Raw genomic sequence first — 22,859 nt, forward strand, 5'->3', positions numbered from 1 at the left:
TAAAATAGTCTGATTGCGTTCTTTCTAATACTTGTCCACAAGGACTGCATCGGAAGTAGAAAAAACTAAAGGAAAAAATGTCCATCAATTTAGTTTAGCCGTTTTATTTCCATTCAGTTAAATTTTTGTGTGAAATAATAAAATGTACTTGTTTCAGTAAAAAAATCCTAAACTGAAATCAGTTAATAATAGTTCATTAACCCCCATTTTCATAAAGCTCCGTTAGTGTTCCGTTAACTAACCAACTTTTAAACCATATTATCTTGCCTATATATTCCATATGCGAATTAGGAACTTAACTGACGACAGTTTTTCCGTTAAAGTTAACCAAAGAGAAGATATTTGCAATTTACTTTCTGTTAACTGGCAGTTAAATCCTAACGGAGCTACATGAAAATGACCGTAACTAGAATAAGGCATGGAATTTTACTAATACTGTTTTCTTCTCTGGGTATAAGAATTTACTACTGAACAAGGAAATTTTATTCACTGATAACAAAGCATTCGTAAAAATAAACAAACCCCGAACTGAAACCAAGTTTCCTCAAATTTACTAAAATTTCTTATAAAATGATAATTCTAACTTCCTTTATTATAGAAAGCTTATCATACATACGAATAACACTTGGCATAGAAAAATATTTGAGTTCATTCGTACTAAGAAGTATTCAATCCTTTTAATACTTAAGGAAGCACACTTGTTAGAATATAGGAAATTTTCATTTGTCTACCTGTAATCGATATGTTTGCGCGTGGCTTGTTTTTTTTTTGTTGGAGTCGCGTTGTTATATAATATATTTATCAGGTAATCAGGACGCTAACCTTTTGTGAAAAAATTGGTTTATGGGTTTTTATATTTATATGTATTGAAATTGTAAAAGGAGGACAACATCGTTAGGCAACAACTTATTAAAAGTGAAAGGTACAATAAGTTTTCTTCATTACGTTTTACAGTTGATAACATTACATGGAAATAGTGGAAGAAGTGATTCTTAAAATATATATATATATATATATATATATATATATATATATATATATATATATATATATATATATATATATATATATATATATATATATATATATATATATATATATATATATATATATATATATATATATATATATATATATATATATATATATATATATATATATATATATATATATATATATATATATATATATATATATATATATATATATATATATATTAATAAAACATGTCTTTTATTGAAGAAAAAAGTATCTATATAAATAAATAAAATTGTATTTAAAAACGGAGATAAGCAGTTCTAATTTTGAAGTAAAAGGTTTACAACAAATATGTAAGATTTGTCCAAATGAATGAAAGAAGTTCAATAAAATCTTTCCATATATGAATTCAATTCAGTTAAATTTTGTAGTATAGTGGTACATAAATATAGGAAAATGTTAACTAATATATGGAATGCATTCTACCTAATTTCTACGAAAATCACATCGTTCAAACAAATAAAAATGTCTTTGGAGCTATACGAAGTTCAACTTTCTTCACAATGAGTTCATTTTAACTTAAAGAAGGGGTCACTTTTTTCTGGGTGTAGTGTGACATTTACGTATGTTCAGTTTACTTTTACCATTTATTGAATCGCGTTGGAGTAATATATGTTGTGATGCATACAAAGAGCACAAATAGAGAACTTAACTAAAAATAGAGAACTTTTGCGTGCTTTTTTGGCCTATCTTGTTTTAAGAGCACATTTTGTAAAAAAGAGCACATGTGCTCTTTAGAAGAGCACGTCTGGCATCCCTACTTGCACGTCGCCCTAAAGGTATTTTGGTCTATGGATGTCTGCTGTTCAAATTCACTATAAATGTGCACAATACACGTATGTAATTGATTTGATGATTTCCAATTGAAATATTAGGAAACGGTTGTTTTTTTTTATTTTTTTTTTTCACAGTGTACACATGAATATTTGTCACATCACGTTTGCAACTTCTTAAATCTTTCGCAATATAAAAATATATTTTATTGAATGACAATTCATGTGATAAAATAAAATTAAGAAAATTAAAAATAAAAAGCAACTGCGATGAATTCATTTTATGATTTTGTTTAATGTCCGCTTTTCCGTTGAAACCTTTCTTTAATTTTCTATATCTATAAACCTCACAGAGCCCGAGATCTTTCCAACGAATGGAAAACCGTGGAAATCGGTTCGTAAGTTTTGGAGTTGCATCAAAGATGGCGCTGTATGTAAAAAAGATTTTCCCGCTTTTCCGTTGATACTTTTCTTGAATTTTCTGAGCTATAAACCTCACTGAGCCCGAGACCTTTCCAACGAATGCAAAACCGTTGAAATCGGTTCTTGCGTTCCGGAGATGCATCCGAGATGGTGCTGTATATAAAAAAAGAATTTCCCGCTTTTCCATTGAAACTTTTCTTGAATTTTCTTTGTTATAAACCTTACTGGGCGCCAGACCTTTCCAAGGAACGGAAATCGGTTCGTGCGTTCTAGAGTTATTGTGTCAGGAAGGAAAACCCGACTTATTTTTATATATTAGAAGATAAAATGTTCATTTCGCCCGGGGCCTGATGGGATTCCCAGCTCCCAGGATTCAGCTGCTCTTTCTATTCTGCGAATCTTTGCGAACTGGTTTCTTTCCAACACTCTGGAAGGATTAATTCATCATTCCACTATTTAAAAGTGGAAACAAGTGTGATAACCACTTAGGGGAAATGGTACTTTGGTGTTATGCTGCGGTCTAGCTCTCCGGATGGATAGGTTCTAATCCGTTAGGTCATACATTTAAATTCTTTAATGTACCGTATTGTCTTCCTGCACCAGACCTGGGAGTTTCTAAAAGCTGTAAATAGAAATTACACTTGTTCAGCTCTGATGTCATTTGGTATGTCCTCACTGGAAGAACATACCAATGTATATGTGTGCGTGTTTCTCCCTCTACCAGTTAGTACAGGGATGGGATGTCTTAAAATGATTGATTTGGGCTATTGTTGATATGAATTTTTCAGATTGTATTGCCTAGAATAAAATTTAAAATTCATCGTTTGGATTTCCTTATGAGACTTAGGTATTGAGGCTACTCAAGGCTCGCCCACCCCATATGGCATTTCTGCCATCCATGATATCTCCTATGTCTTAAAGAATATTTGGAAATATCCCATTTTGAATTTTGACAACTTTTGTGACATTTCAACTTTTTTTGTCAAGATTTTTTTTTTATTCTTTTCAAATTCATATTATAAACATTTTTATTCTTAAATATAGAGGTTTTTAATAAAGTTTATGATTCAATATTGAAACGAAATATAATTTATTTTAAGGCCTTAAGTAGAAATTACGCATGAAATCACATAAATAATTATAAACGTTTGTTTTGATTTTACTTATTAATGACAATTTAATAATAAGCCTAGCAATTTTTAGCAAAAAAAAAAAACAACATAATTTTTTTTAATTATCCTTAGTTTATGAAAACTTATTAATAACTTTTTATGTTCATTTTACAATGTCTTATTGGCGAATTTAATAAATTATGTACATTTAGATAAGTAGTTTTATTATTCTTTTGGTATTCCAGTTTTTAGTAATAGTTTTTTTTTTATTATAAAAATTTTTTGTGGAAATTAATAATGTTTTCTTAATGAAATTTTTTAATAAGTCTTTTTTATCTACTTAAATTTTTATTATATAGGGCAAACTTATTTATTATAGACATGTAAATAATAAGATTTATCTATTGACTCAGTTCATTTTGCAAGTGGTTTTTGAAATTTGTTTGATATTGATACATAAAAAACCCTAAAACAAACAGGAAAGTTTTGGGTTATTTTTTATGTATAAGTTAAATTGAATTACTTTTATTTTGTTGAGCACCTTCGATATTCCTGTTGCAGTATCGAAGGTACTCACGTGTTTCTTTCTTTTTGTTGTTCTACAAGACGATCACAGATTTAATTACCCCATTTAAATTTCCAACATGAACGGCAATATCGGCAATGTGCGTTTCTAATTTCTAATTCGGCCTGTCTGTGCTACAAATGTTGGGAAACCACTGGACTTAAATAGTGTATGTCTCTATTGATGTGCTCGCACAACCATGTGGTGGATACACACAGAACCACCACAGACAAGATATGGATTTTGTCTCCACTAGGAAAGATTGTGACTTTCAAACTTCCTACCACAAATTATTTTGCGGATAGAGAAAAGAATTCATTAATGCTAAATCAATTTCAAGTGTTTGCACATGGACAACACATACTTCATTCTATTTCTTCACTATTGACCACGTTTCTTTGCCTCTCAGCACTAATATCGCGTTGAAAATTTGTCGTTCAGTTTTCACAATTTCTCTGAATTTGTTTCAGGCTTTTTAATTAAAGTCCCAAAACTGCTTAAAATCAGTTTTTTTATTATAAGTTATAGTTTCTATACAAATCGCATACATTATTAATTTTAATTAAAAACTTCAAGAAAATGTAGAATGTGAACGGCAAATTTTCAATGTTGATTTAAAACCTAACGTCAAAATTCTCACTAACTCAAGACTTGATGAATTAAAAACGTGTCCTCACAAACGTGGAACATGGTTTCGTCATATTTCCATAACTTTAATGAATTTTTTATACATGCGACACAATTCTTCAGACAACAATTCAGCAAAAGTCACTAATTCATTACTTTTAACTATAATACTATAAAAAGAATTCAAATTCTCACCTGTTGTTGGAAATTTCCTGTATCGCACAATTATCTCTATTCACTATATTGGTTATTTTTATACCCTCCACCATAGGATGGGGGTATATTAACTTTGTCATTCCGTTTGTAACACATCGAAATATTGCTCTAAGACCCCATAAAGTATATATACTCTGGGCCGTGGTGAAATTCTGAGTCGATCTAAGCATGTCCGTCCGTCTGTTAAAATCACTCTAACTTCCGAACGAAACAAGCTAGCAAGCGACTTGAAACTTGGCACAAGTATGTTAGTTGTTATTGATGTCCACCGTGGTGCAATGGTTAGCATGCCCGCCTTGCATACACAAGGTCGTGGGTTCAATTCCTGCTACGACCGAACACCAAAAGGCTTTTCAGCGGTGGATTATCCCACCTCAGTAATGCTGGTGACATTTCTGAGGGTTTCAAAGCTTCTCTAAGTGGTTTCACTGGAATGTAGAACGCCGTTCGGATTCGGCTATAAAAAGGAGGTCCCTTGTCATTGAGCTTAACATGGAATCGGGCAGCACTCAGTGATAAGAGAGAAGTTCACCACTGTGGTATCACAATGGACTGAATAGTCTAAGTGAGCCTGATACATCGGGCTGCCACATAACCTAACCTAACCTAACCTATAGCCCCCATATAAACGGACCCTCAGTTTTGGCTTGCGGAGCTTCTAACAGAAGCATATTTCATCCGATCCTGCTGAAATTTGGTATATGGTGTTGATATATGGTCTCTAACAACCATGCAAAATTGGTCCACATCGGTCCATAATTATATATAGCCCAAATATAAACCGACCTCCAGATTTGGCTTGCGGAGCCTCAAAGAGAAGCAAATTTCATCCGATGCGGCTGAAATTTGGTACATGGTTTTGGCATATGGTTTCTAACAACCATGCAAAAATTGGTCCACATCGGTCCATAATTATATATAGCCCCATATAAACCGATCCCCAGATTTGGCTTGCGGAGCCTCAAAGAGAAGCAAATATATGGTCTCTAACAACCAAGCTAAAATTGGTCCACATCGGTCCATAATTATATATAGCCCCCATATAAACCGATCCCCAGATTTGACTTGCGGAGTCTCAAAGGGAAACAAATTTTACCCGATCCGACTGAAATTTGGTACATGATGCTGGTATATGGTCTCTAACAACCATGCAAAAATTGGTCCACATCGGTTCATAATTATATATAGCCCCCATATAAAACTATCCCCTTAACTAAGTGGAATATCCACGCACGTAACATTTTATTTCTATAGAAAATTTTGTTCAAATTTTATTTCTATAGAAAATTTTGTTCAAATTTTATTTCTATAGAAAATTTTGTTAAAATATATCTCTATAGAAAATTTTGTTAAAATTTCATTTCTATAGAAAATGTTGTCAAAATTTTTTTCTATAAAAACATTTGTTAAAATTTTATTTCTATAGAAAATTTTGTCAAACTGGATTATATACGTATTTAATCGGACTTTTTTAATTTAATATATACCACGTATGGACTTACTTACAATTTAGAAGACGGTGTTAGGAGGTTTTAAGATACCTTGCCATCGGCAAACGTTACCGCAACTCAAGTAATTCGGCAGTGTTTAGAAGAAGTTTCTACGCAATCCATGGTGGAGGATACATAAGCTTCGGCCTGGCCGAAGTTACGGCCTTATATACTTGTTGTTTTTCACTTTTACTATTTTAATGAGATCTCCCGATTTTAAACCCGTTGATTCGCTCACTGTATATCTCTATAGAAAATTTTGTTAAAATTTCATTTCTATAGAAAATGTTGTCAAAATTTTTTTCTATAAAAACATTTGTTAAAATTTTATTTCTATAGAAAATTTTGTCAAACTGGATTATATACGTATTTAATCGGACTTTTTTAATTTAATATATACCACGTATGGACTTACTTACAATTTAGAAGACGGTGTTAGGAGGTTTTAAGATACCTTGTCATCGGCAAACGTTACCGCAACTCAAGTAATTCGGCAGTGTTTAGAAGAAGTTTCTACGCAATCCATGGTGGAGGGTACATAAGCTTCGGCCTGGCCGAAGTTACGGCCTTATATACTTGTTGTTTTTCACTTTTACTATTTTAATGAGATCTCCCGATTTTAAACCCGTTGATTCGCTCACTGTATCGTACGAGTGGTGAAAAGTAAAAGAATGTATCCTCAATCGGTACGTAAAACGTCACCTTCATCGCCATATGGAGAGACCGTATGATCAGTTTCCATATGGGTTTACCATATGATAGCTGCTAGTCGTATCTACACCGGTCGTAAATTTTCAACCAGTGTTAGTGAGGTAGTGAAAAATGTCATTTTGAATGCGTTTACAATTTACTTGGCCCCTAAAAAGAATAAAGGAAATACGCTGCGAAATTGCCGGCGACATCACAAACCCAATACTTTTCGAGAAGCCTGTGGAGCGTAAAGTTTTGGGAACAAAATAAATAAATATTTTTCTATATCCAATGGTGTTTGTTGGCAATGGCGTCATTCATGTTTATATGCTGAGCACAACAATACAAATGCTCCGGTAAAAAGGTAAGTAGTTGGAAACAAAATGTTCCTGTAGTTACACAAAGAGAATTCAAATAAAGTTTTCTACAGGTAATATTTGTTTACAAAAGGCGTTGATGCTTAAAAGGATGACAAAAAGTCATAAATGTGTTTGGCATAGTGTGAAGCTAGGGTGATGTAGATTTCAAAAGTCAAGATACCCATTTGGTTTTTCAAATCGATTGAGACTTCTACCTGCATGCACCTATATATTTGTAAATGAATACAAAAGATAAGTATAATGTTTCATTACAGTCATTCAATTTCTAATTCTTTCCTTTACCTGTAAAGGTAGGCAATGTTAATTTTTTTTTTTGGAATTTTCGTATGTTTTTATCAATGCCTGTTGTCGTTTTTGTGATATGATAAGTTTAATGATGAAAAAGGTAAGAAAAATTGTTTCTTCCTGTGGGCTAATTAGACTCAAAGACATTTGCTCATGAGGACTCTTATATTGCAGCAAATCAAGGAATGAATGTCGTACGCATGAGTGTGTTTACCAAAAATAAGAAACAATAAGCGTCCATGTGAACTAATGTATGCTATTGTGAAATTGTGGATAGTAATTGGAGGCTACCTGTTAATGTCGCGTCTGGCAAAAAATGAAAGTAGTTTGTACATGATAAAACAAAAACCGAAATGGAATAGGCTTTCCCAATGCGATTGCAATTTATACCTGGGCATGATTTTTGGCAAATGATAAGTATGTTATTATTTCATTTTTCCGGTATGTTGACATCTTCAAAAAAATTTCTAACATTATTTTCTATCTCTGCAGGTATTCATTCAAGATCGATAGTGAGGTTATGAAAATGGAAGAGGTGCAAGTAGTCGATATAAATGTTATGACATGCCTATCATTATAACGAAACTAGTGGGTGAATGATTTATGTAATTTTTGACAAACAGTCTCATTGCTACATTGGCTTGTCGTCAAAGGAAAAGAAAACGGATTTGAAAAATTGGATAATTGTTATGGTTATTTTCTGATACACTATTTCTATGGAATGATTGCCAGAGGTTAACAACAGACATTAAGGATAATACGTGGTTTCTGTTTTTGACCATTTGGATATCAAATGATGTGGACTTTTCGGTTTATTTTGCAATATAAGTATTTATATGTATTGTCCCGTTAACGATCATATACTAATTCGTCCTTTCGTTCTTTTCAGATTCATTCGAACATAGTATCAAATTGTGCTAATATTATTTTTTTCTATAAGTGCTGCGAATCATAATTGGCGATAATGAATGCAGTATTATGGATTTTTATTGGATTTCGAACTTTTGTGGGTTTAAATCAAAATTACATCACCTGGATAACTACAACTCATCGATACATAAACAGAATTCTAAGTGGTGAGAAAACTAAAACATATGTAGTTGCAATAGCTTATTGAAAGGAAAATTTTTATACCCGTAAATGTTGTGCGTGTATAACACCTACACCCTCAAAAAAATCGCTTCTTTAACATATGTTCCAAACATATTTTGCAGGAAGCACATATATTATTGCATACTGCCGAAACATTAATATGTTTGTTTTATGTGAACATATTATATGTTTGGAAGCATTTTGAGCCAAAAATATTATATGCTTGGAAGAATTTTTCCCAAACACGATTGTGCTCATTCCCTAACATACTCGTAATTTTCACTTCCACGAAATTTTTTAGTTATTGGCACCTTTCTCTGTAATACAAATAAAGTTGAAGAAATTATTCACTTTTATAATTTTTTTAAATTTTACCTTTCGCCTGCACGGAGAATCGAACCGAGGACCATACAGTTTGTAAGCCGAGGACCATACAGTTTGTAACAAGGACCATACAGTTTGTAACAATCTTGTAATAAAAAACTGTTTTTGTACAAAACTTTAAAATTTAGAAGGAATTCAAAGACTAACAAAAGAAGAACGTGGAGTCGAGTATAAACATACATACATAATTTTATAATATAAACATAAATTGATTTAGGAGTGAACAGTTTTTTACTAGCATTTAACACCATCGCTCTAAAATTCCTTTTATTTTTCTTTAATAATTCATTTTAAAGAAAATAAATTTATTAAATTGTTTTAGCTGTAAAAGTCGAACTTAATGCCCGCTTTTATATTTGATGGTGTCCGTCAACTCCTCGTGGACTACTTTTTAATAAAGAGAAACTAAACTTTGTTTTTTTTTACATTTTACTGTGTAATTTTTCACTATTTCCTCCTTATTTCATTTTACCGTCCCAACTCTAAAAAGAGTATAGTGCCCTTTCGAAGACCCCTGATTTCTTTTAACGAACCAAGAAAAAAATAATGCCAAAATGATAAACAAAACACATGGCCACACATACATAAAATGCTACTCTCAAGGCGAAAACATAAGCTGTTTGTTTTTCAAATGTCTATTCTCTTGGTTCAGAATGTATATTCTCTTTATTCAAATTAAATAATATTTAGACTTAAACATATCAAATTTTTGGCCTTATCATAAAACAGTTTTCCGAAACAACATACAAGCGGTTTCACAGAAATTGTTCTCTTTTGACTCTTTTGCTGTGTTATATTGATATCTTTCGTCAACTCTCCCGGTTTCCATCTCTATTTCTCTCTATACTCTCTCTGTCGCTTTGAATAAAATATCACAACATATGTATATTTAGTTGAAATTTGTAAATTTATATATGTTTGTATTCACACATATGATTTTTATGAAACATTCATGTCCCAAACATAATATATTCTAACATATTAACATAGATGTCCCAAACATTTAGTGTTAGTTTAGGAAAATTACATGTTCGCACATAAATATATTGTGGTTTAAAATCGTGCCCGAAACACATTTTGTTTATATCGGAACATATGAAAAACATATTTTTCTAACAGTGTATATATTATCTCTTAGGTGTCTCAACCGCATACTGTCAATTACCGATTGCTTTCCTTATCCGGCATTTTAGCCATTGTTTGCAAAATGTTGCATTTATTCCTTTGGCAAAATTACTTTGCACAAAGTTTTTTCCTAAACACTTCTATTTCTGGACGAAAGGTTGTAAAACGGCTTCTCCTATTATATGACCTTACATTCCTCTCATAGGCCTCATGTAATTTTTCATTAATTCTTTTATGCAGTATTTGCATTTAATCGGGTTTAGGCCTCTCGCCCTCTTCTGATGCGGTCAGTTTACTTAATATTTTATATATTCGATATTCCGTCAAAGCAAAATACAGTGACGAACCTGTTGAAGAATGTATTGTCGATCTGAACGAGCATTCTATCATTGACAAATGTTCGTCCCATTTTGATTGATCCATTTACAGGTAGGCTCGGATGCTGCTTAGGATCGTTTGATTAACACGCTCGCTTGCCTTTGCCTGCGGCATGTGTATTGGCGATCTCATGTGGCGTATGCCATACAATCTTAACAATTCCTGGAAAGATTCGGAGACAAATTGTTTTCCATTGTCTGAGTGTATACACACAGGTAGTCCGAATTTATGGAAAACTTCTTCCACAAGAAATTTGCTAACAAATTTTGTTGTCGCCTTTGTCATTGGTTTTAAAAGAACAAATTTCGTTTTATGATCCAATACTATTAAAATGAATGCCATGCCTGATTTCGTTCGCGGATAAGGACCAAGGAAATCGATATACATATTTTGAAAAGGCCTTTGAGTCACAACTTCGTTTCCCATTGGTGGCCTTAATGTATATTTTGGATGTTTTATTTCTTTGCAAGTGTCATACTTGTTACACATTGTCTGAGACTTTGCAAAGGTTTTGCCATTCCACTATGCATTGTGGCCTCCTCATGCGATCTCTTTATAATATCAGCAGTCAATTCTTGTGGAAGCCAAATTCTCCAACAATTACTTTCAGATTCAATGTCGTCGCGATTAAAAGTAATCCTTTTGTAAATTATGCCCTCACATACTTTCAAATCTGGAAGTCGGTTAACATTCTGTTCAATCATGTCGATTAGCGAAAAATAATTGGAATTTTCAAATTCATTAGATTCCAAATCAATCACTGCTGGATTTTCCAGAACCAATTCGTCCATACTCAACCAAGACAACATGTCTGGAACAACATTTTTGGACCCTTTTCTGTGTTCTATTGAAAAATTATAGCCCTGAAGTTTCAAGCTCCATCTGGCTAGTCGGCCATTGAGGTCACGTTGCCTCATTAACCATTGGAGACTTGAATGGTCCGTAATTACAGAAAATTCCATTAATTCGACATATTGCCTGATACGTTCGATCGCCAAAATCACAGCCAAACATTCCTTCTGAGTGGCCGAAAAGTTTCGTTGGGCAGTATTTAATTTTTTCGAGAAGTATTCGATGGGATATTGGCCATCGTTACCATCCTTCTGAAAAAGTACTGCTGCAACGCCAACATCCGACGCGTCGCACTAAATAAAAATTGGGCGATCGAAATCCGGACCCGACAACACTGCGCTAGATATCAAACACAACTTTAGGTTTTCAAATGAATCTAATGCTTCGGGAGTCATTATAAATTTCGCCGACTTTTTCAAGGTATCCGTAAGAGATGCTGTGAGTGTCGACAAATCATGGATGAATCTTCGATACCATCCCACATCCTTTTGGCTCTTCAGTATTGCCTCGATTTTGGCCGGATCGGGTTTCAACTTGCCTGTTCCAACTATGTACCCAAGATATCTACACTCCTTATAGCAGAATTTGGATTGTTTCCCACCAGCTTCAATATTTCTATATCGACTTCGAAATTAGGAGACACAATCAATAAATCGTCCAGGTACACAAAAAACACGGTGTCTCAACTATGAAGGAATCAATTTATCCATCAGTCGACATATCCGTTGAGCACAGTCTAAAAGGCATTACTTTAAACTGGTAATGTGGGCTGCCTTGAACTGTGAACGCTGTCAATGGGCGACCTGATTCCTCCAGAGGAATTTGCCAAAAATGCGTCCTTTAGATATATTGCTGTGATAAAAAGGTGTCACCTAATCTGGCTATTCTTATTCAACCGTCGAACTGAACGGACGTGTTTTCTAATAGCGGAGTATTTCATCGTAATAAGTACTTATTACGAATTTCACGTGTGGTGGAAATAATAAACCACCATGCAGCGAAATTCAAAGTCATCCACTGGGTTGCTAACTTCAGGGCCCAGTGGACGGGTAACGACTGAAGTTATAAATTTGGGCAGCGACCAAGAGTCAGGCCCAATTAGTCGACCTGTAGACGGTTCGACTGGCGGTGACACTTTGGCAAGTCGAACCTTTTCTAAGGTGACGACATCAAAAGGAGGCAATCCCTCTCGAAAGAGATTCAAGGAACGAAGAAATGCTTTGTTTATCATTAAGAAATTAGGATCAGTCGACCCAAGCACGTTGTCGGCTAAGCAAAGCGATTCCTTAAAATGGGCTCAAGGAATTCTTGAAGCTGTAAAAAGGGAACGATCACCGGATGAGCTGCCATCCTCTAAACGGGATCAAAGATCGTTTGCCTCAGTTGCAAAAGACAGCCTTGTGATGGCTATTATTAATAAAGGAGCATTGGACGGTATGATTCCAAGGCAAAAATGGGGGGAAATTGAGAACGTGATGTCTGGTGTCTACTCAGAGGTGCGAAAAAAGTTTCCCGGACCAAGTCCTCGACGGCAAGATGCTGGATGGTATCAAGGACGATAGAAGTTAATAGCTTTTGCGGACCGGAGGTCTATGGATTGCTTTAAAGCTGCATTGATGTTAATTGGTGAAGTTTGGGATAGTCGATAACCGCCGATTGGAAGGTTGGTCGTTTGGATGAGGTGGATGGACCAAGACGACATGCGGTGTTTATATTAAACATAGAGTCGCTGCCACATCTAGCCCATACCCAAGGACGTGTAAGTTATGGCTTTCATGATATCCATATGAAGGTATACAAAAGCGATCAACCAAAGGATTCCGAAACGGACAAGCCTCCGGTAGAGTCAGCAGTGAAAAAATCTCCTAGCGAAGCAGAAGGAGACATAGAACCTGCAGACTATGGCGAAAATCATACGCGGGAAGTTTCTACAGGCTCAAACCTCACCAAAGCTGAACCGCGGATTGTTGCGAGAGTCACCGAGATCTGTGAAGAGGAAGCCCTTGATGACTCAATTGAAGCGGCTGATGTGACGGTGGTTGAAAATTTGGATGGTTCTACGGTTCCTCCAGATAAATCTTCACCATTGTAAGGCCGCTTGTGCTGCCTTAAAAGTTCTCCTGATGAAAGGAGACATAGATATAGTTCTTATTCAAGAACCATACATATATAAGAACAAGATCTGTGAATTAAGCACTCCGGGTTTCAAACTTTTGCATAATACCGGTAACGATATAAATCGAGCATGTATAATTGCTAAAAACGAACTAAACTTATTTCTGCTTCCTTCATTGAGCAATGCATACACTGTCGTAGCCAGTCTAGAGATATCCAAATGCAAATATTGGGTATCTTCGGTCTACATGGGACATGATAGGGAGATGCCACCCTGTGCCGTTAGGACCTTAGTTGAGGAGTCACTAAAAACAAAGACAAAACTCATTATGGGATGCGATGCAAATTCACATCATAGTATTTGGGGAAGTAGTGATACTAATGCAATGGAAGAGTCGCTAATAGAGTTTATTTTGCGTACCAACCTGGTAGTTTGCAATAAGGGAGATGCACCAACCTTCGTCCCCAGAAACAGGCAAGAGGTTTTGGACGTCACGTTGACCTCTCCGGAACTGAATGATAAGATATCTGAGTGGCAAGTTTTGAGGGAACACCGCTTCTCAGATCATTGCTACATCAGTTTCAGATTGGCTGTTCGTACTTCAAAGACCATATTTCCGCCAAATGTTAGGAAAGCTGATTGGAATAGGTATAGGGAATCGTTCAATTTGATGATACCGGAAATGCTAGAGACAAATATGAGCACTGTGCAAGATATCGAACACGCAGTGGAGCGGATTACTAAGGCCTTCAACATGTCACTGAAAGCTGCTTGCCCTAGAGGAAAGCCAAGGGGAAAAACTCTGCCGCCATGGTGGACTACGGAGTTAAGTAATACGAGGAAATCCTGTAGGAAGCTCTTTAACAAAGCAAAGTCCACAAGAGCTCCGGAGGATTGGGACACTTACAAGATGAATCTGAGAGCATATAAACGAGAACTGAGAAGGTCTCAACAAAACTCTTGGGATGATTACTGTAGCAGTATTGAGAATACGTCAGAGGCTTCCAGACTACGGAAGGTACTAGCATCCACTAACACCGCTCCAGGTTTCATTAAAACATCGGAGGGAAATTGGACAACGTCCAGTGAGGAGACGTTGGAGGTAATTTTGGACACACACTTCCCTGGAAATCAGACGGTTGAACCATGTTCTGGTGGTGTAACAAAGGCTCAGCGGTCATTTCCTATCGAGGAAATTGTGTCGGAATCTAGAATAAAATTGGCTTTAGATAGCGTTGACGGTGATATATAAACGATGTGTAAACTTAGCATATATTCCAGAAAAGTGGAGGGAAACAAAAGTCGTCTTCATACCTAAAGCAGGAAAAGCCTCTCACTCGAGTGCGAAGGATGTCCGACCAATCAGCTTATCCTCATTCCTACTTAAGACCCTGGAGAGGATGATAGACATGTATCTTAGAACTAGCGTGGATTCAAGTATGCTCTCGAAACGACAGCATGCATACTCGAAGGGCAGGTCTACTGAGACCGCATTGCATGAACAAGTCAGCTTTATTGAAAGCTCACTATCTGTCAAAGAATACACAATCGTGGCGTTTCTAGACATCGGAGGGGCGTTCAATAATGTCCATCCGAGCTCGATATTAAATGGACTGACAACTTTGAATGTTGATCCAGGTATACTTAGGCTGTTAGACGAACTTCTAACAAAGAGACGTATTTCAGCCACACTAGGGCAAGCAAACATACAAAGGTATGTGAACAGAGGCACTCCCCAAGGAGGCGTTCTATCACCTCTTCTTTGGAATGTTGTTATAAACAACATTCTGGTTTCCCTAGAAAAAGAAAGGATAAAAGTGGTGGCATACACAGATGATGTGGCGCTAGCAGTCAGGGGAAAATTCCCATCCACAATCAGAGATATTATACAGAGAGCTCTCCGGATGACTGAGAAATGGGCGAAAGATAATGGTCTTGGTGTAACTCCAGCAAAGACAGAACTAGTCATGTACTGCAAAGATCGCAAAACTCCCGCGGTTAGGCCCATTTCCTTGAGGGGTACTGAAATTCCCTTTGGCGAGTGTGCAAAATACCTTGGCGTTATTTTGGACAGGAAGCTGAATTTTAGGCTTAATATTGAAGAGAGGGCGAGAAAAGCCACGGTAGCTTTGTACTCGTGCAAAAAGGCAATAGGGAAAAAGTGGGGACTAAAACCAAAAATTGTGCATTGGCTATACACGGCAGTAGTTAGACCTATAATGCTATATGGTGTTGTAGTCTGGTGGCCGGCACTTCAGAAACCGACTTGTTTAGATAAAGTTCAGCGTATGGCGAGCTTATGTATCTCAGGCGCATTTAGCAAGACAGGAACAGACTCCCTTAATGTCATGCTACATCTATTGCCTTTAGACATTTTGGCCAAACATTTTGGTTGTGCGGTTGCGCGAGCTATCGCTGTGGTCGGAAAAAATGTACGGTCATAGTTCGGTCCTCAAAGTAATGCCCGAAGTGCCTAAAGTAGTGGATTACACCCTGGCAAAACCACTTTTCGACAAAAAGTTTGAAACTCTAATTCCCAACAGTGAGGCGTGGTGTACACAGACCCCGGGGAATAAAAGATATATAGATTTCTATACTGATGGCTCCAAATTGAATGGACAAGTGGGGTTCGGAGTATATTCTAAAGATTTGGAAATTCGAATAGCGAAAAGATTACCTAATCACTGTAGTGTTTTTCAGGCTGAAATATTGGCAATAAGAGAGGAGGTGAATTGGCTGAGAAGTAATGTTCCAACAAATAGTGGCATTAATATATACTCAGACAGTCAACCTGCAATAAAATCCTTGGACTCTGTGTTCCTTAACTCGAAAACGGCCATAGACTGCCGCAAATCTCTCAACGAGATGGCTGAGCAGTACAATATTCACCTAATATGGGTGCCTGGCCATAGGAACATACCGGGGAACTGCGAAGCGGATGAGTTGGCAAGGCTAGGGACTACCTTACATATTCCAGGGGAACTAGAATCTGTTGGTATGCCCCTGGCTACCTGCAAGCTCATGCTGCGATGGGAGAATTGCAAGGGCTGTAACGACACCAAGCAAATATGGCCCATTTAAATATAACCGCACACTAGATATGCTAGTGTTCTCGATACGTCAGATATCACTCCTGATATCTGCTATAACGGGTCGCTGCCTGATAGGCGATTTTGCAAAAACTATAGGCGCGACTATTATGACTACTGTATGACTATTGTATGAGCTGTCATGATGCGGAGGAAAAGGAATCAATTAAACACCTCTTGTTTAAGTGTCCTCCATTTTGTGTAAAGCGCAAGCAACTTTTAGGGGCATATAACTTCAGATTACTGGCGGATCTGGAAAACGTTAACTTAAGCAGTCTGCTAATGTTTTTGGAACTATCTGGTTGGTTCAACAAACAAAAATAAACAAGAAGGTTCAGCGGTTAAAACTAGAAGTGCCCATATGTAGTAGGTACTTTTAGTAATGTGGTATCACAATGGACTGAATAGTCTAAGTGAGCCTGAATCTTAATCGGGTTGCCACTTTAACCTAACCTAACCTAACTTATCTGGCTAACAAACCATCTATGTTGGGCAAGGGGTAGGCATCTTTGCGAGGCACCTATCAAAAATCCCAGCATAGACGATTTTTGTTAGGCCAAATTACTAGTGTCACTCGATTGTTCCACTCTGTATTTGTTGCTTCTTCTATTACATCTAACATGAGCATTCTGTCCAGTTCTTCATATAGAAGTCTATGTACACCTGGACTGACTGGGAAATATCTCATATTTTTCGGAGCAGCATTCCCCACATCTATGGAATGATTTTCCAGATGGGTTTTGCCAAGTTCATATCAACATTGGACTGAATAGTCTAAGTGAGACTGAATCTTAATCGGGCTGCCACTTTAACCTAACCTAACCATATCTTGTATAGCAACGAAATGAGAGCTTCACATTCTCTAAAATCAAATTCTGTTCTGGGGTTAAATCGTGAATTTTGCTATCTTCGTCAGGCGTTTCCAATTCACATATAACGTCATTACTCATCGAAATTCGTATGCCAAGTTTCCGCCAAAAATCGTATGCTAAAATAAACGTCTGTTTTAATGTTGGTATTAAATAAAATACCATTTCCCTATCTGTGTTTCCACATTGAACAGACAATTTCACTTTTCCAATTATTCGCAATGGCTCGTCTCCAGCAGTATTTATGACCGATTTGAAATTCAAAATTTGTCCCTTCATCCGCTCGAAATTTTCCAAACAATTTTTACCTATGCAACTCACAGCTGCTCCACTGTCCATCAAACCTTAATTGGTAATTCGATTCCAATAGGTTTGACGTTCATATACGGTCGAATGTCACCTTCGACGGATAAACACGCTGAAGCTATTTCTTTCCTTCCTTGTTTTCTCCGTTTATATCCTTTTCTTGCCTTCAAAATGTTTCTACTGATGTTTTTACCTGTATCCGTATTAAATCCTCCCTTAAGGATATTGGTGTATTTAGGATCTTGATTCGAAGTTCGATGGCTGATAAGTCCCCGGTCTGACACATAGATGGCGTCTGTAGTATTAAATGCATATTATTTTTACATAGTACCAACAAATGATTCGTGTCAAAATTTGACGTCTGTAAGTCAATTAGTTTGTGAGATAGAGCGTCTTTTGTGAATTGTGAAAAAAATGGAAAAAAGGAATTTCATGTTTTGATAAAATACTGTTTTCTGAAGGAAAAAAATAAGGTGGAAGCAAAAACTTGGCTTGATAATGAGTTTCCGGACTCTGCCCCAGGGAAATCAACAATAATTGATTGGTATGCAAAATTCAAGCGTGGTGAAATGAGGACGGTGAATGCAGTGGACGCCCGAAAGAGGTGGTTACCGACGATAACATCAAAAAATCCACTAAATGATTTTGAATGACAGTAAAATGAAGTTGATCGAGATAGCAGAGGCCTTAAATATATCAAAGGAACGTGTTGGTCATATCATTCATCATTATTTGGATATGCGGAAGCTCTGTGCAAAATGGGTGCCGCGCGAGCTCACATTTGACCAAAAACAACAACGTCTTGATGATTCTGAGCGGTGTTTGCAGCTGTTAACTCATAATAAACCCCAGTTTTTCCGTCGATATGTGACAATGGATGAAACATGGCTCCATCACTACACTCCTGAGTCCAATCGACAGTCGGCTGAGTGGACAGCGACCGGTGAACCGTCTCCGAAGCGTGGAAAGACTCAAAAGTCCGCTGGCAAAGTAATGGCCTCTGTTTTTTGGGATGCGCATGGAATAATTTTTATCGAATATGTTGAGAAAGGAAAAACCATCAACAGTGACTGGCGTTATTGGAGCGTTTGAAGGTCGAAATCGCGGCAAACCGGCCCCATATGAAGGAGTAAAAAGTGTTGTTCCACCAAGACAACGCACCGTGCCACAAGTCATTGAGAACGATGGCAAAAATTCATGAATTGGGCTTCGAATTGCTTCCCCACCCACCGTATTCTCCAGATCTGGTCCCCAGCGACTTTTTCTTGTTCTCTGACCTCAAAAGTATGCTCGCAGGGAAAAAATTTGGCTGCAATGAAGAGGTGATCGAAACTGAGTCCTATTTTGAGTCAAAACCGAAGGAGTACTACCAAAATGGTATCAAAAAATTGGAAGGTTGTTATAATCGTTGTATCGCTCTTGAAGCGAACTATGTTGAATAATAAAAACGAATTTTGACAAAAAAAAAAATGTGTTATTCTTTGTTAGACCGGGGACTTATCAGCCAACCTGTTATTGTAGATTCTGTTATGTACTTGTCATAAATCTGTGCGTTTTCGCATTTCGGTATATATGTCGATTTTAAATTGTATTCAACATTAGACAAATTTGTTGAATTTGAAATATGTATATCATTGTCTGGATGTTTGTGGTTTGAAAAATGATTGTCTGTATTCGATACGGTGTTGATTCCTGTTTCGAACATGCTTGCCCAGTCTTCGTCATGATCCGAAGTGGGTTTCCCGTACACTTTGGGCATTTGGGTGATGTTTTCCATCGAACCCACATTTGTAACAGAATATATTCCGTTGTTCGTCAGGGCAATCGATGAATGTATGTATGGCAATCGGTATATGCAGTTGCAGCAGACAAGTTGTCTAGCTGGACCTGTATTTTGATGCAGGTTGAAAATTCGTTGGGTCAATTTCTTCTACTTCGAGTTCGTGAACTCGTCGAAAATTTTGGTTTTGATGCATGTAAGAGATCCACATTGAAATATTTCTTTCGGCTCTCTTACATTATTTTATCAGTTCATCAATGGTTTAGATATTTTTGGGAAAAACCAATTGTACCAAACCTTCCTTCAAATTATCTTTCATTATTCGGACAAGCTCATACTCATGCATTGGAATACGCAATTGATTTCTGAGTTTCACGATCTCTGATATATACATGTCAGCGGTCTCAGAGGACAATTGTCGTCTTTCCATTATGCATCTTTGAATTTCGAAATCGGTTTCGAAATTTTTGAATTTCTTAATAAAATGATATTTCAGATGGTCCCATTGGCATGTTGGATTTTGTTGGCAAATCCAATCGTGCGCTCTACCTGTTAGGAGACGGTGAAATCCTTTTACAAAAATATCCATAGGACAATTATAATCGACTCTCAAACATTCAGCTCGAAAAACAAAATCTTCGACGCTGATTGATTTTGAAGAGCCATCGAATTTTTGCAATTGCAAAGGTGTCATGGGTTTGTGACTGTACGATGTACGTTTGTCAGGAATGTTCTGAGGTGTATATCCTTGTTGTTGGTACAATGGATGGGTTTGCATATGCTGTGGAATTGGTGCTTGTTGGTGTCTCTGACGAAAATCTGTTGTCTGTAAATCCTGTCGATAACGATTATCTACATGGTTATGTGGCAATTGATTGTTGCGGGGGGTATTATTATTATTTTCCATCGAAATGGTTCCTTGAGAATTCAATGAATTTCTTATGGCCTCTGGTATCATTATCGCAAGCCTTTGTTCGATGATCTGCATCATATTTGCCTGTGCAACGCCTACATATGACATAGTCCCTTAAACTCAATCCATCTGCGTTCACAGCAGCTTCAGGATCGACGTTCTCATCTAACGTTGGTAACATTGCCCGATTCATATTCGAAAATTCCCTTCCAATCGATCTTGCCGTATTGCTACTGTACTCAGGTGTCGTTATAGAGTGTAACATAGTGATTCTGGAGATGATGTCGTCTGTGGACCTAATTGGTTTTGAAAACGTACAGACATCAAAGGTGGTAAATTTGCAGAATTCAAAATAGTTCTGTTAGCACTGGATCCTGAATTGATCGAATTAGTAGTTAGAGTACTGTTGGCTGAGATGTATTTGAGTGTGAAACACTAGTATTTAAATTCGGTTCGAAAGTTTCTGCATTTGGGTTCAAATTACTTAACTGATCATTTCTAGCCGCGATCTTATTCGAAGATCTAGACGGTGCATTCACTCTCGATCTACCTGTCATGACGTCTAATAAACTCAAAAATTTTTGGAAATTTCTATTTTGGTTGTATATGATAGGTTAGGTTAGGTGTGGCAGCCCGAAGTATCAGGCTCACTTAGACTATTCAGTCCATTGTGATACCACAGTGGTGAACTTCTCTCTTATCACTGAGTGCTGCCCGATTCCATGTTAAGCTCAATGACAAGGGACCTCCTTTTTATAGCCGAGTCCGAACGGCGTTCCACATTCCAGTGAAACCACTTAGAGTAGCTTTGAAACCCTCAGAAATGTCACCAGCATTACTGAGGTGGGATAATCCACCGCTGAAAAACTTTTTGGTGTTCGGTCGCAGCAGGAATCGAACCCACGACCTTGTGTATGCAAGGCGGGCATGCTAACCATTGCACCACGGTGGCTCCTTCTATATGATGGATATAGTTTTATCAAGGCAATGAAAGTGAATGTAATAGTCTGAAAAGTCGAAAAGATGTTTTGTTTTGGACACAGAGAATATCAATAAGACAAAAATATCAATAAGAAATAAATGTGAGATATATATAATGGAAGCAAAATCTTGGAATGTTTTTTTTTGTAATTTTAGAAATTAAAAAAAAAAAATATTGAAATAAATTTTGTTTTGAATGTATAGTTGATAAATATTTTTAGTATAATTTTGATTCTAATATTATCAATTTTTGTTTTCTTTTTTCTGTTTCTTTTCAGATCAAAGTCGGATCAAAAGAAGACAATAGAAATCCAAATACAATCATTTTTATATTTTCAATAATATTTTAAGTATTTTCTAATTTTTTGTACAATTATAATATTACGAAAAATTTAGATTGTAAATAATTTTAAATATTTGTTTTTTATTTTATTTATTTAATTTTTTATTTATTTAATAAAGACAATAATTCGATTGAATTTAAAATTTTTGGTGTTTTTAGTTAAGGTCGTTGGAATTATGGCAAAACAGGTTTGAAAAATCATATATAAAAATTAATATTTATTACTTTGAGAAAGACTCAATATTTCAATCATTTTGCTTTGAGAAACTAAAACAAATAGATATATTCAGCTTTATAGCCTATATAATCTATGCTTTCAGGATTTCTCTAAAACAATCTGTTTTCAATTTTGGTCTTTGGACACAACATTGGAATTTGACTGAACATCGTTGCGAATCGGCATGGTGTTAAAGCTCCTTCCGTGACATCGGATGTTCTTGACAAAGTCTTTTGTTGGTCTTGTCCTATTGCTGAAACGAAAATAATTAATGGATGATAATATGTGGATGCAATTGGTTTTTGTGTACCATACAGTGACACTATAGAAACCAAGGTGTCAAAAATCCACTGTTCTGGGTGCGAAAATTTTATGGTTGAAAGTAGATTCAAAAAAACATCGCCCAATGTTGCTGGGCGCCAAAAATGTGATAAGCCCTTAGCGGAAATGGTACTTTGGTGTTATGCTGCGGATGGGTAGGTTCTTATCCGCTATTTAGATCATACATTTAAATTTTTTAATGTACCGTATTGTCTTCCTGAACCAGAGCTGGGAGTTTCTAAAAGCTGTAAATAGAAATTACACTTGTACAGCTCTGATGTCATTTGGTATGTTCTCACTGGATGAACATACCAATGTAGTTAGTACAGGGATGGGATATCTTAAAATGATTGGTTTGGGTTATTGTTGATTTTTCTTGTAACGGATATGAATTTTTCAGATTGTATTGCCTAGAATAAAATTTAAAATTCATCGTTTGGATTTCCTTGTGAGACTTAGGTATTGAGACTACTCAAGGCTCGCCCACCCCATAT

At 36.2% G+C, this 22,859-nt stretch overlaps 1 protein-coding gene and 1 long non-coding RNA gene across 6 annotated transcripts in view; both read left to right on the top strand.

Annotated features, from left to right (window-relative positions):
- Positions 1–22,859, top strand: part of Nepl16 (Neprilysin-like 16) — a 369,741-nt gene that overhangs the window by 177,377 nt on the left and 169,505 nt on the right. The gene's annotated exons all lie outside the window — the stretch shown is intronic.
- Positions 7,050–21,898, top strand: LOC142221377 (uncharacterized). 2 transcript variants are annotated; one of them, XR_012718013.1, is made up of 6 exons: positions 7,050–7,298; positions 7,355–7,699; positions 7,774–8,016; positions 8,092–8,427; positions 8,489–8,675; positions 21,763–21,898. It is a non-coding gene; the product is annotated as an uncharacterized LOC142221377 (long non-coding RNA). The 2 variants fall into 2 exon arrangements; XR_012718014.1 differs by having other exon boundaries at positions 7,365–7,699.

This window comes from Haematobia irritans, chromosome 1 (genome assembly GCF_050003625.1).
Source record: "Haematobia irritans isolate KBUSLIRL chromosome 1, ASM5000362v1, whole genome shotgun sequence".
Taxonomy (NCBI): domain Eukaryota; kingdom Metazoa; phylum Arthropoda; class Insecta; order Diptera; family Muscidae; genus Haematobia; species Haematobia irritans.